This window comes from Pantherophis guttatus, chromosome 9, assembly GCF_059756535.1.
Source record: "Pantherophis guttatus breed Tessera chromosome 9, ASM5975653v1, whole genome shotgun sequence".
NCBI lineage: Eukaryota > Metazoa > Chordata > Lepidosauria > Squamata > Colubridae > Pantherophis > Pantherophis guttatus.
The window spans coordinates 5,188,976-5,201,060 of record NC_142071.1 but is presented as its reverse complement, the minus strand read 5'-3'; positions in this window follow the sequence as shown (position 1 = coordinate 5,201,060).

The following is a 12,085-nucleotide window of genomic DNA, read 5'->3' as shown; positions in this document are numbered from 1 at the left end:
GTCTGTTTGCTCCTAGCCAATAAATGCAAGTCCGTGTGGCTGAGATCTCCTAATTCAATTTGCACACAGATTGTTTCACCTTGTCTGGTGAACTGGAGGAAAGGGGCAAGGGGGCAGGAGCTGGGAGTGGTTGTATCTGAGAAAAAAGATCTTTTGTGTGTGTGTGTGTGTGTGTGTGTGTGTGTGTGTGTGTGTGTGTTTTCTCAGGTTTTCGCGGGTGTTTGTATGTAGGTCTTTGGTTATTCGGGTCTTCTCCCACGTAAAATTGGAAGTGTCTTGTCGACGTTTCGACGAAGTCTCATTCGTCATCTTCAGGCTGGTGTTCTCGGCTTCGTGCTTCCAGGAGCAATGTGAGATCGCAGCTGTCTCTTCCTTTTAACTGCTAGTGGGGATGTGAGCTGATTGGGTGGGAACTTGGCTGTGTTCTGATTGGGTGGAGGTGTGTTCTGATTGGTTAGGGGCTTGGCTGTGCTCTGATTGGATGGGGGGTTGGTTGTGCTCTGATTGGCTGGGGGTGTGTTCTGTTTGGGTGGGGGCTTGGTTGTGCTCAGCTTAGTCTGAGTTGCAGGGGGATTTGAGCTGGTGAGCTCCGTTGTTGTTGTTTGGCTTCGTGTTTGTGGCCAAACGAGTCCCTAACACGACGAATGACACCAGACCCTCACTCACGAGAGCCACACAGGATGTCACCACCACACATCCATGCAGAAAGCAGACTCAAACCCACACGGATAATGAGCCACGACCAAGGACCAGAAGCCAGACCGCAGCTGCATCATTAGCCACTTTAAACCCCTCCAATCCATACATGAAGCAGACTGACACCCACCATGAAGAGCTCGCACGGCCACAAACACGAAGCCAAACAACAACAACGCAGCTCACCAGCTCAAATCCCCCTGTATTTACGACCAGGACTGAGCCCAACATTTCTGGTGCTAAGTGAAAATTTGTGAAGCGAGTTTTGCCCCATTTTATGACCTTCCTTGCCACATTTGTTAAGTGAATCACTGCAGCTGATAAATTAGACACACGGTTGTTAAGTGAATCTGGCTTTCCCATTGACTTTGCTCGTCAGAGGGGATCATATGACCCCTGGGACATTGCAACGGTCATAAATACAAGTCGGTTGCCAAGCATCTAAATTTTGTTCATGGAACCATGGGGATGCCGCAATGGTTGTAAATGTGAAAAATAGTCACCACCACTTGCGCTGGCTGAGGAATTCTGGGAGTTGAAGTCCACAACTCGTAAAGTTGCCAAGGTTGGAGACCCCTGCATTACGGAGATCCAGGTATCGTTCTCTAAATATTGCTGAAGAAGGAATCAAAGCTAGGAGGAGGAATGGCTCAGACTGGACTGGACAGTTTAAGGGAGAGTCACAATTCTGTTCTCTTTTGCTTTGACAAATAGCCTGAAACTCTGGCGTTATGTCTGAGGTTAAGGACAGTCCAAAGTTTAAGGTGTTGTTGTTTTTTTAAAGACACGGTGGACTAAATTCTTAACTACATACCTAAGGAAACGAAACTGCAGGGCTGCAAAAAGACTTGCAAATAAATCAAGGCAGGGATTAACCTGCCAAGGAGTTGCACACAAGGCACGTATCATAAGCAGAGGGGGAAGGACCACCAAGGAAAGGTTGAATTCCCTTTGCCATTATTTCCTGAATCCTTTTTGACCGGAATCTGCAAATGGGGCTGAATCCCTGCACTACTTTTGATGCATTCGGGGTGTCCAACCTTGGCAAACTTCAAGACTTGTGAACTCCCAGAATTCCCCAGCCAGGTTGTAGACTTAAAAGTTCACAAGTCTTAAGTTGGCAAGGTTGGATACCTCTGCATTAGAGATTTCTGACTTCTAAATGATTGAGGGACATGGGAGGTCTAGAAACATGGAAAGAGAGAGAGGGGGGGAGGGAGGGAAGGGGAGGGAGAGGGAGGGAGAGGGAGGGGGAAGGGGAGGGAGGGAGAGGGAAAGAGAAAGAGGGAGGGAGGGAGGGAGGGAGAAGGAGAGAGAGGGAGGGGGAGAGGAAAAGGGAGAGAGAGGGGGAGGGAGGGGGGAGGGAGAGGAAGATGAAGAGAGAGGGAGGGGAGAGAGAGGGAAGGAGTGGGAGGGAGAGGGAGAGAGGGAGGGATGGAGGGAGGGCGGGAGGGCGGGAGGAGGGCAGGAGGGAAGGGGAGGGAGAGGGAGGAGGGAGGGAGGGGGGAAGGGGAGGGAGGGAGAGAGAGGGAAAGAGGGAGGGGGAGAGGGAAAGGGAGAGAAAGGGGGAGGGAGGAGGGAGGGAGGGAGAGGAAGATGAAGAGAGAGGGAGGGGAGAGAGAAGGAAGGAGCGGGAGGGAGAGAGAGGGAGGGATGGAGGGAGGGCGGGAGGCGGGCAGGAGGAAAGGGGAGGGAGAGGGAGGAGGGAGGGAGGGGGGAAGGGGAGGAAGGGAGAGGGAGGGAGAGAGGGAAAGAGAGGGAGAGGGAGAGGGAAAGGGAGAGAGGGGAGAGGGGGAGGGAGGGAGGGAGAGGAAGAAGAAGAGAGAGGGGGAGGGGAAGGGAGGGAGGGGGGAGGGGGAGAGAGAGAGAGAGAGAGACTCAAGACAGCTGAACAAGTAACTTCAAAATGTGATCACAGGTTAGAAGGAGGGAAGAAGAGAGGAGTGGGGAAAGAGAAAGGGAAGTAGGAAAGAGAAGGAGAGGAAGAACGAAGGAAGTAGGAGGAGGAAGAGGAAGGAAGAGAAGGGGAGGAGGAGAAGAAAGGTTGGAGTAAAGGTAAAGGGCAAAAGAGCAGTCCCGAAAAAGTACAAATGAAAAATGAAAGTTAAAAAAAAAAAAAGATGAATGAAAAATGATGGAAATGACTGTTCAGGTAAATGTGTTTATGAGAAATAAACATAAAAAACTTTTTTTAAAAAAGATGTGATCAAAGGTTTATTTTTTTGACTTAATATCACCTGTTCTTTGTTGCCAGAAAAAGTGGGAAACAGACGGAGGGAAAGTTTCCACTTTTCTTATCAACCATAATTAAAGATCAGATTTGTGTATTAGGGCCCAAAATCTAAACATAAAATCCCTGGGATAAACTGGATTAATTGATCCTTAAAATGTTCAGGAAGCAAGTGGTTTTAAAACCTTCTCCCTCACCCTGCCTCAATCGCTTTAATCGCTTTCTAAAACCTACTAAAGTAGTAACCGTAACTATCTCTTTGCCCCAGCAAATTATAGATTGCGGTCAAAACTGAGCTTTGGCTGATACTTTCAAGAGCCGCCTCCGATTATCCATGCCACATTTGCTTCCTTCCTTCCTTTTTCCATTCCTGCTGTTCTATTTATACGGGCATTGTTTTTCTGGTTAGACTTTTACAAGGGATGTGCAGTTCGGAATTGTTGAGAGAAGCCGGAAGCCCTGGGAAAAGAGCAGGGGTATTTTATTTTATTTTATTTTATTTTAATTTGATTTATATGCCGCCCTTCTCCGGAGACTCAGGGCGGCTTACAATGCGTTAAGCAATAGCCTTCATACTTTTGTATATTTATACAAAGTCAGCTTATTGCCCCCACAAACTGGGTCCTCATTTCACCTACCTTAGAAAGGATGGAAGGCTGCGTCAAACTTGAGCCTGGGGAGATTTGAACCTGCAGTAATTGCAGACAGCTGTGTTAATAACAGGGTGCTTTAAACCACTGTACTACCAAGGCTCTTTATTTAGGTAAAACAACTGCAGAAGGGCATCTCCGGATCTTCAAACCAGTAGTGAAATTCCATTTTTTTTTACTACCGGTTCTGTGGGTGTGGCTTGGTGGGCGTGGCAGGGGAAGGATATTGCAAAATCCCCATTCCAACCACACTCAAGGGGAACGATACTGCAAAATCTCCATTCCCTCCCCACTCCTGGGGGAAGGATACTGCAAAATCTCCATTCCCTCCCCACTCCTGGGGGAAGGATATTGCAAAATCTCCATTCCCACCCCACTCCAGGAGAAGGATACTGCAAAATCTCCATTCCCTCCCGGGAAAAGGATATTGCAAAATCTCCATTCCCACCCCACTCCAGGAGGATACTGCAAAATCTCCATTCCCTCCCCACTCCTGGGGGAAGGATATTGCAAAATCTCCATTCCCACCCCACTCCAGGAGAAGGATACTGCAAAATCTCCGTTCCCTCCCCACACCTGGGGGAAGGATACTGCAAAATCTCCATTCCCACCCTACTCCAGGAGAAGGATACTGCAAAATCTCCATTCCCACCCCACTCCAGGAGAAGGATACTGCAAAATCTCCATTCCCTCCCCACTCCCGGGGAAAGGATATTGCAAAATCTCCATTCCCTCCCCAATCCCGGGGAAGGATATTACAAAATCTCCATTCCCACCCTACTCCAGGAGAAGGATATTGCAAAATCTCCATTCCCACCCCACTGGGGCCAGACAGAGGTGGTATTTGCTGGTTCTCCGAACTACTCAAAATTTCCGCTACCAGTTCTCCAGAACCTGTCAGAACCTGCTGGATTTCACCCCTGATGATACCCCATTGCTGTTCCTACCCTTCTATCCCCTTTTCTTCCCCCCCAAAAATGCTGAGCAAAGGAGCTGCTTAAATTTAGCCATTCTGTCCCCACACATTGAACAGCTATTTGCTGTTAAAAAAAGAAAGAAGACCCCAGACATCACCCACTAGTAAAACTGCAGGACAATTGCTGCATTCTGAAAAGGAAACACACGGTGTCTATCCCAAAATAGGCTTAACAGCATTGTTTATAAAAACTCTCTCCTCTCTCCACAAAGAAACCCACAAACTAAAAAAAAGAAGAAGAACCAAACCAGAAAATCCTGTTTTCTCCTTAAATGGGACCTCACCTATGTGGTATCACCACTTTGAATTCTCCTGACTCCCTGCCCATGTTAAATATGACTGCCTAAGGGCTGCATGGAGAGCCCATTGGGTCTAGTGGTTAATTTTTATTTATTTATTTATTTATTTATTTATTTATTTATTTATTTATTTATTTATTTATTTATTTATTTATTTAAATTTCTATACCGCCCTACTCCCGAAGGACTCAGGGCGGTGAACAGCCACAGGATAAAACACATAAATTCAAAAAATTTAAAATAGAATAAAAACGAATTAAATAATTTGGCTGAGACAAATTTAAAATACCCCATCATTTAAAAACAAATTAAAATTTACATTTAAAAAGGGGAGAAGATTTAGGCTAGGCCAGCTTGCTGAAATAAAAAAGTCTTAAGTGCGCGACGGAAGGTGCGCAGATCCGGGATCCTCCGTATCTCCGGCGGGAGCTCGTTCCAGATCGTAGGTGCCCCCACAGAGAAGGCTCTCCCCCTGGGAGCCGCCAGCCGACATTGTTTGGCCGACGGCACCCGGAGGAGCCCCTCTCTATGGGAGCATACTCCCATAGATTTCCAGCTTGAGGCTAGAAATCAGGAGACCATGAGTTCAAGTCCTGCCTTAGCTGGGAAAGCCAGCTGGGTGACCTTGGTCCAGTGCCTCTCTCTCTCTCTCTCTCTCTCTCTCCCTCTCCCTCTCCCTCTCCCTCTCTCTCTCTCTCTGCCCAACCCAGAGAGGACTGTTGTGGGAAAAATAGGAGGAGGAAGAGGCGTGGATATGTTCTCTGTCTTGAGTTATTTGTGAAAGTAATAAAGGCAGGAAAGGAAGGAAGGAAGGAAAGAAGGAAGGAAGGAAGGAAGGAAGGAAGGAAGGAAGGACAATTTAGAACTAAGGAGAAATTTCCTGACAGTTAGAACAATTAATAAGTGGAACAACTTGCCTGCAGAAGTTGGGAATGCTGGAAGTTTTTAAGAAGAGGTTGGATAACCATTTGTCTGAAGAGGTGTAGGGTTTCCTGCCTGGGCAGGGGGTTGGACTAGAAGACCTCCAAGGTCCCTTCCAACTCTGTTATTCTAGTCTATTCTAAGGAAGGAAGGAAAGAAGGAAAGGAAGGAAGGAAGGAAGGAAGGAAGGAAGGAAGGAAAGAAGGGAAGGAAGGAAGGAAGGAAGGAAGGAAGGAAGGAAGGAAGGAAGGAAGGAAAGAAGGAAAGGAAGGAAGGAAGGAAGGAAGGAAAGAAGGAAAGGAAGGAAGGAAGGAAGGAAGAAAAGAAGGAAAGGAAGGAAGGAAGGAAGGAAGGAAAGAAGGAAGGAAGGAAGGAAGGAAAGAAGGAAAGGAAGGAAGGAAGGAAGGAAGAAAAGAAGGAAAGGAAGGAAGGAAGGAAGGAAGGATCAAGTCTACTACCCATTCACTCTAGGACCTTGGACAAGACACTGTGGTAGTGTGCCTTAATTCCCCATCCTAGAGGAGATCAACCAATCAACTAAAGAGCAGTCATCAACCAAGAGATGACTGCTCTTTAGGAGGCCAGATCCTGAAGAAAAATATACGGGTGATGTGGAGGAAAAAAATCAATAAAACTTGATTCAAAAAAAATAAAAATTGGGGGGGGCTCAATTATGGTCGTAAATCAAGGACTACCTGTATGGCAGTTCTGAGTAACGTGGTTTTTGGGGTTTTTTGCAAAGTCAGAATATAAATGATGAATAGGAATTATTGTTGTTATTGTTATTAATTTTGGTATTCTATTCCTTCCTAACTGTACAGCAAGCTAAACCCTCAATAGAGACCGGCTTTAAAAACCAGGCAGAAAAACATACAGAACAAAAAAAAAATAAAAATAAAAACAGGGCAAAGGAGTTAAGGAGAGAAAGCGCAGGGGGAAAAAAAGAAACTCTTTTGAGAATAAGAGATTTCTCAGCTGTTCCAATGGAAGCCTGTTTCTGATGATAGTTTGCTTATCTGTATTTTGAGCAACATGGAACTCCTTCGGGAGCCTGGAGAAGGCCAGGGAGAGTCTTGGTTTCTTCAGTCTTCTGTTTAGCAAATGTTTCAAAGAAAGAGCGTGGGGAGCGGAGACAGGCAGAGGAGCAGATAAGATAAGGGAGAGAAGACGTGCTGGAATCCACCTGCCTCCTTGCCTTCTCTGGCCAACGCTGAGAAACAGGAATCTGCTCCAGGCAGAAAAAAGAGGTTGAGATACAGAAGGTCTGGAAACTTCATTTTTAGCAGCTTGGAGTAAAGTTTCAGGATTCGCAAAGTCGTCCTCCACCTCTGGAGCAGAGGTGGGTTTCAGCAGGTTCTGGAGAACCAGTAGCGGAAATTTTGAGTAGTTCGGAGAACCGGCAAATACCACCTCTGTCTGGCCCCCGAGTGGGGTGGGAATGGAGATTTTGCAATATCCTTCCCCCCAGGAGTGGGGAGGGAATGGAGATTTTACAATGTCCTTCCCCTGCCACGCCCACCAAGACACACCCACCAAGCCATGCCACGCCCATCAACACATACCCACAGAACCGGTAGTAAAAAATTTTGAAACTTACCACTGCTCTGGAGCACTGCCTGGATTAAGCCTTTCCTTTTGTCTTGCTGTCCCAGCCACTGGGCTTTTTAAACCATGGTTTGTGTTTGTTTGTTTGTTTGTTTGTTTGTTTGTTTGTTTATTTGTTTATTTATTCGATTTATATGCCGCCCTTCTCCGGAGACTCAGGGCGGCTTACAATGCGTTAATAGCCTTCATACTTTTGTATATACCTGCTTAGTAGGGCTTTCGGCTCCCCCCTAAGCGGTGTTCTTTTTTATACAAAGTCAGTTTATTGCCCCCACAAACCGGGTCCTCATTTTACCTACCTCGGAAGGATGGAAGGCTGAGTCAACCTTGAGCCTGGTGAGATTTGAACTTGCAGTAATTGCAGGCAGCTGGTGTTACTTTAACGGTGCATTAGTCTGCTGCGCCACCAAGGCTCTTTTCCTTGCACAAAGGAAGCCAATGCTGGTTTATTTAACTTCTGAGATTCACAACCAGTGTTTCTATTAAATACCACCAGAAAAGAACTGACCCATTGGCTTTTAATTTATTTTTATTTAAGGGTTTCTTCCCTGCTCCTTCCAAAGGCAATAAAAGAGAATATTTGTAGCTCAGGGTTGAAATCAGGGAGTCCTTGGTGCTCTCTGCTTTCTTGCAGACATTTCAATACCCAAACTAGGTAACATTATCAATGCTACAGCAAAGCCCATTCCTTAACTAGCCACTCATGATGTTAGTTTGGGTAATGAAAAATCAGCAAGCAAACAACTAAGCTCAGAGAGCAGCAAGAAACTTTCGGAACAAGAGGGTTTTAGATAATCTAAGCAAACAACTTACCTGGGATTCAGCCAGTGGTGAAATTCAATTTTTTAAAACTACTGTTCTGTGGGCATGGCTTGGTGGGCGTGGCAGGGGAAGGATACTGCAAAATCTCCATTCCCTCCCCACTCCTGGGGGAAGGATACTGCAAAATCCCCATTCTCACCGCACTCCTGGGGGAAGGATACTTCAAAATCCCCATTCCCTCCCCATTCCTGGGGGAAGGATATTGCAAAATCTCCCTTCCCACCCCACTCTGGGACCAGCCAGAGGTGATATTTGCCGGTTCTCCAAACTACTCAAAATTTCCACTACTGGTTCTCCAGAACCTGTCAGATCCTGCTGGATTTCACCCCTGATGATACCCCTTCTCCCCCACAGGGTTACCCCACAGACGCCTCGGCTATCCTATCGGGCCTCTTTTTTTCCTTCCCTTTTTAAAAAGGCTTCCCTCCCTATCTTTACCTTCTCGCTTTTTTTTTCTTCTTTCAGTCAGAACCTCCTTCCTCCCCTCACACTCCATCCCTCTCTCTCCCTCTCTCTTCCCTCCCAAACCTCCTCCTTTTTGTTTCTCTCTTCCCCGCTGCACTTTATTTATTTACTTATTTTTCAGATTTCTATACCGCCCTTCTCCTTTCGGACTCAGGGCGGTGAACAGCCAAAGTAAAACATTTGTACACAAAAGTTAAAATAGATTTAAAATAATTAAATAAGTTTGGCCCATAATTTAAAACATTTCATTTCAACATTTCAAACTTGAAAACCTTTCACTCCTCATCTGAGAAGCTTCTTCAGTTCTAGTTCTGAACTGAAGGAGCTGCAGATGAGAAGCTAAATGTTTTTAAGGGGACAAAAAAAAAATAAAAGTGCTTTTTAAAATGCACCTTTGAGACAGGAGACAGAATCTCCACAGAGAGTCACAATCTCCTGCTTTCTAGCCTGGGTGCATTAACCACTAAAGTAGACCAATCTGGCAATCCTATATTGAAGTGCATAAATATATATTGTTGGTGAACATGCCGCTTAGAAAGTATCAGGTGAGTTTGTGCAGATGGAAAAGATGACTTCATTCTATTGAGTAGAGATGACTTAATGCAAGCTTGCGCCCTAATGAAGGCAGTCTGCAAAGAAGGAAGCGTCTCAAGACTTTAAGGTAAATGGGCAATCCACATTGTGCCTCCTGTGTAAATAGAACTTAGCTACTTTCAAAGCAACACCTGATAAAGCATTCCCTTTGACTGTCAGAAGAGTGCCATTGTCCCCACCTCCTATTCATGACAAAGCACACCGTTCCTCATTCACAGACCCCCCCCCAGGGATAAGGGGCAATCCAGGAGCAGAATGGGAATCCTGCCATACAATACAATCCATCATAAAACCCCGCCTTAAGATGCCTCCTGTTCTTAACTTGGATTATTGAAGTGCCACTTTTATAACCAGCTGCGTTTCCTCCTTGTAGACTTGATGAAAGAGAGATCTCAAATCCGCCCCCCTCCCCAAATTCCTTTGATTCCATGGGAGAAAAGGGGCATGTGTAAACGCACCAGCCTGCCTACCGTCCCTGTCCTAATATTCCTTTTTATTTTTCCTCTTACCCTTTTCGTGTATGCAAATTATGTTTATACCTTTAGCTGTTATATATGCTTGACAAACATAAAAATAAATAAATAAATAAATAAATTTTTTAAAAAATTATTTATATATACTTATATATGCTTGACAAACATAAAAATAAATAAATAAATAAATAAATAATTCTTTTTTTTAAAAAAAAATGATTTATATGCCGCCCTTCTCCGGAGACTCAGGGCGTCTTACAATATGCTAAGCAATAGCCTTCATACTTTTGTATATTTTATACAAAGTCAGCTTATTGCCCCCACAAACTGGGTCCTCAATTTACCTACCTTAGAAAGGATGGAAGGCTGAGTCAACCTTGAGCCTTGGCGAGATTCGAACCCTGCAGTAATTGCAGGCAGCTGGTCTTAATCACAATGCTATCAGTCTGCTGAGCCACCAGGCCCTCCAGCATAAATAAATAAATAAATAAATAAATAAATAAATAAATAAATAAATAAATAAATAAACAAAGAGAGAGAGAAAGAGAGAGAGAGAGAGAGAGAGAGAGAGAGAGAGAGAGAGAGAGAACTGGCTGTACTGGTCCATGGAATGGAGACTAAGCAGTACTATTTTATTATTGTTCTCTTTTATTCATTAAACACGGAACTCAGTCAACTGAACATTTAAAAAGGTGTCACAAATACCATTGAGTGGTGCTAATTGATACGTGATATGTGGATGCTGCCAGCATCCTAGGTATCAACCAATATCTTCTTAAAATATAGGATATTCCGAGTAGTGCAGGTTTTTTTGCAGTTCCGCTGGTGTTATTGCAGGAAGCTGCAATTTCTTGATGTGTTTTGTAAAATTCTTGGACATGGTAGCAAGTGCCCCGATGACAATGGGTACTATCACTGTTACATGTTTCATCCACAGCTGTGTAGTTTCGATGGCCAGGTCGCGATATTTCGTGATTTTTTTCCAGTTCTTTTTCTTCGACTCTGGCATCTCCTGGTACAGTGATATCAATAAACTGTACGCTTTGGCCCTCGACAACTGTGACGTCAGGTGTGTTAAGTTCCAAATGATAATCTGTCTGTATTTGAAACTCCCACAAGATCTTCACTGTCTCATTTTCTTTTTTTTTAAAGAAGTTTTTTATTTATAATACAAATTAAAAACAATGGACATAGCGTGACATCTCCGGTTTAAACATTTCCATCAAATTTTGTCATGTAAATAATACATATATTTCCACTAATTATCACATTTCAAATACGCATATTCTTTCATCCATATAGATTATTTCGATATCTAATTCTGTCGTATCTATCATAACAAATTAGCATAAATACTTCCAAACATTTTACTCATCAATGGTCCTATATCCCAGCATTCTTCCTCCTTTCCAGCCAATAATAAAATTTGTTCCAGATTTCATAATACTCTGATTCATTCTTATCTTTAAGTTCCAAGGTCAGTCTGCCCATTTCCGTGCAAATTAATATTTTAGCTAACACTTCTTCTTCTGTGGGGGGGTCTCTTTGTTTTTCCATTTTTGTGCAAAAGCTAATCTTGCTGCTATTAAAATGTGTAACATTAGGTAAATTGTGCTCTTGTTGTATTTACCCTCGATAATACCCAGCAAAAAGAATTCTGGTTTTGCTTCTATATTTTGCATTAATATCTCCTCCATCCATTGTCTTAGTTCACTGTCTCATTTTCGATAACTTTTTCTACTTTGTGCTCCCATGACTTTTCGGATAGAGGTATATCATATTTTTTACATAATGACCAGTGGACAAATTTAGCAACTTTAGATATACCTACTATAGGTTTATATACTAGATATATCTAGTCTAGTGAAAAGAAGGACCAGGAGGTGATATGATGGCAGTCTTCCAATACCTGAAGGCAGTGGTGAAATGTAAAATTTGTTACTACCGGTTCTGTGGGCGTGGCTTGGTGGGGGGGGGGTTTAATATGACTGGGTGGGCGTGGCCATTTTTTTTTTAACTTTTAAAACCATTTTTTCTACAACCTCTTCGGCGAAGAGGTTGTAAAAAAATGATTTCAAAAGGCTCTGACGATCCCAGCTGAGTTGCCTGATTGGCAGAGACTTTTTTTCTTTTAAATGCCTCTGATGATCAGGCAACTCAGCTTGGATCATCAGAGGCTTTTAAAAGAAAAAAAGGCTTTTTTTCTGTTAAATGCCTCTGACGATCCCAGCTGAGTTGCCTGATCGGCAGAGACTTTTTTTCTTTTAAATGCCTCTGACGATCAGGCAACTCAGCTTGGATCATCAGAGGCTTTTAAAAGAAAAAAAGGCTTTTTTTCTTTTAAATGCCTCTGA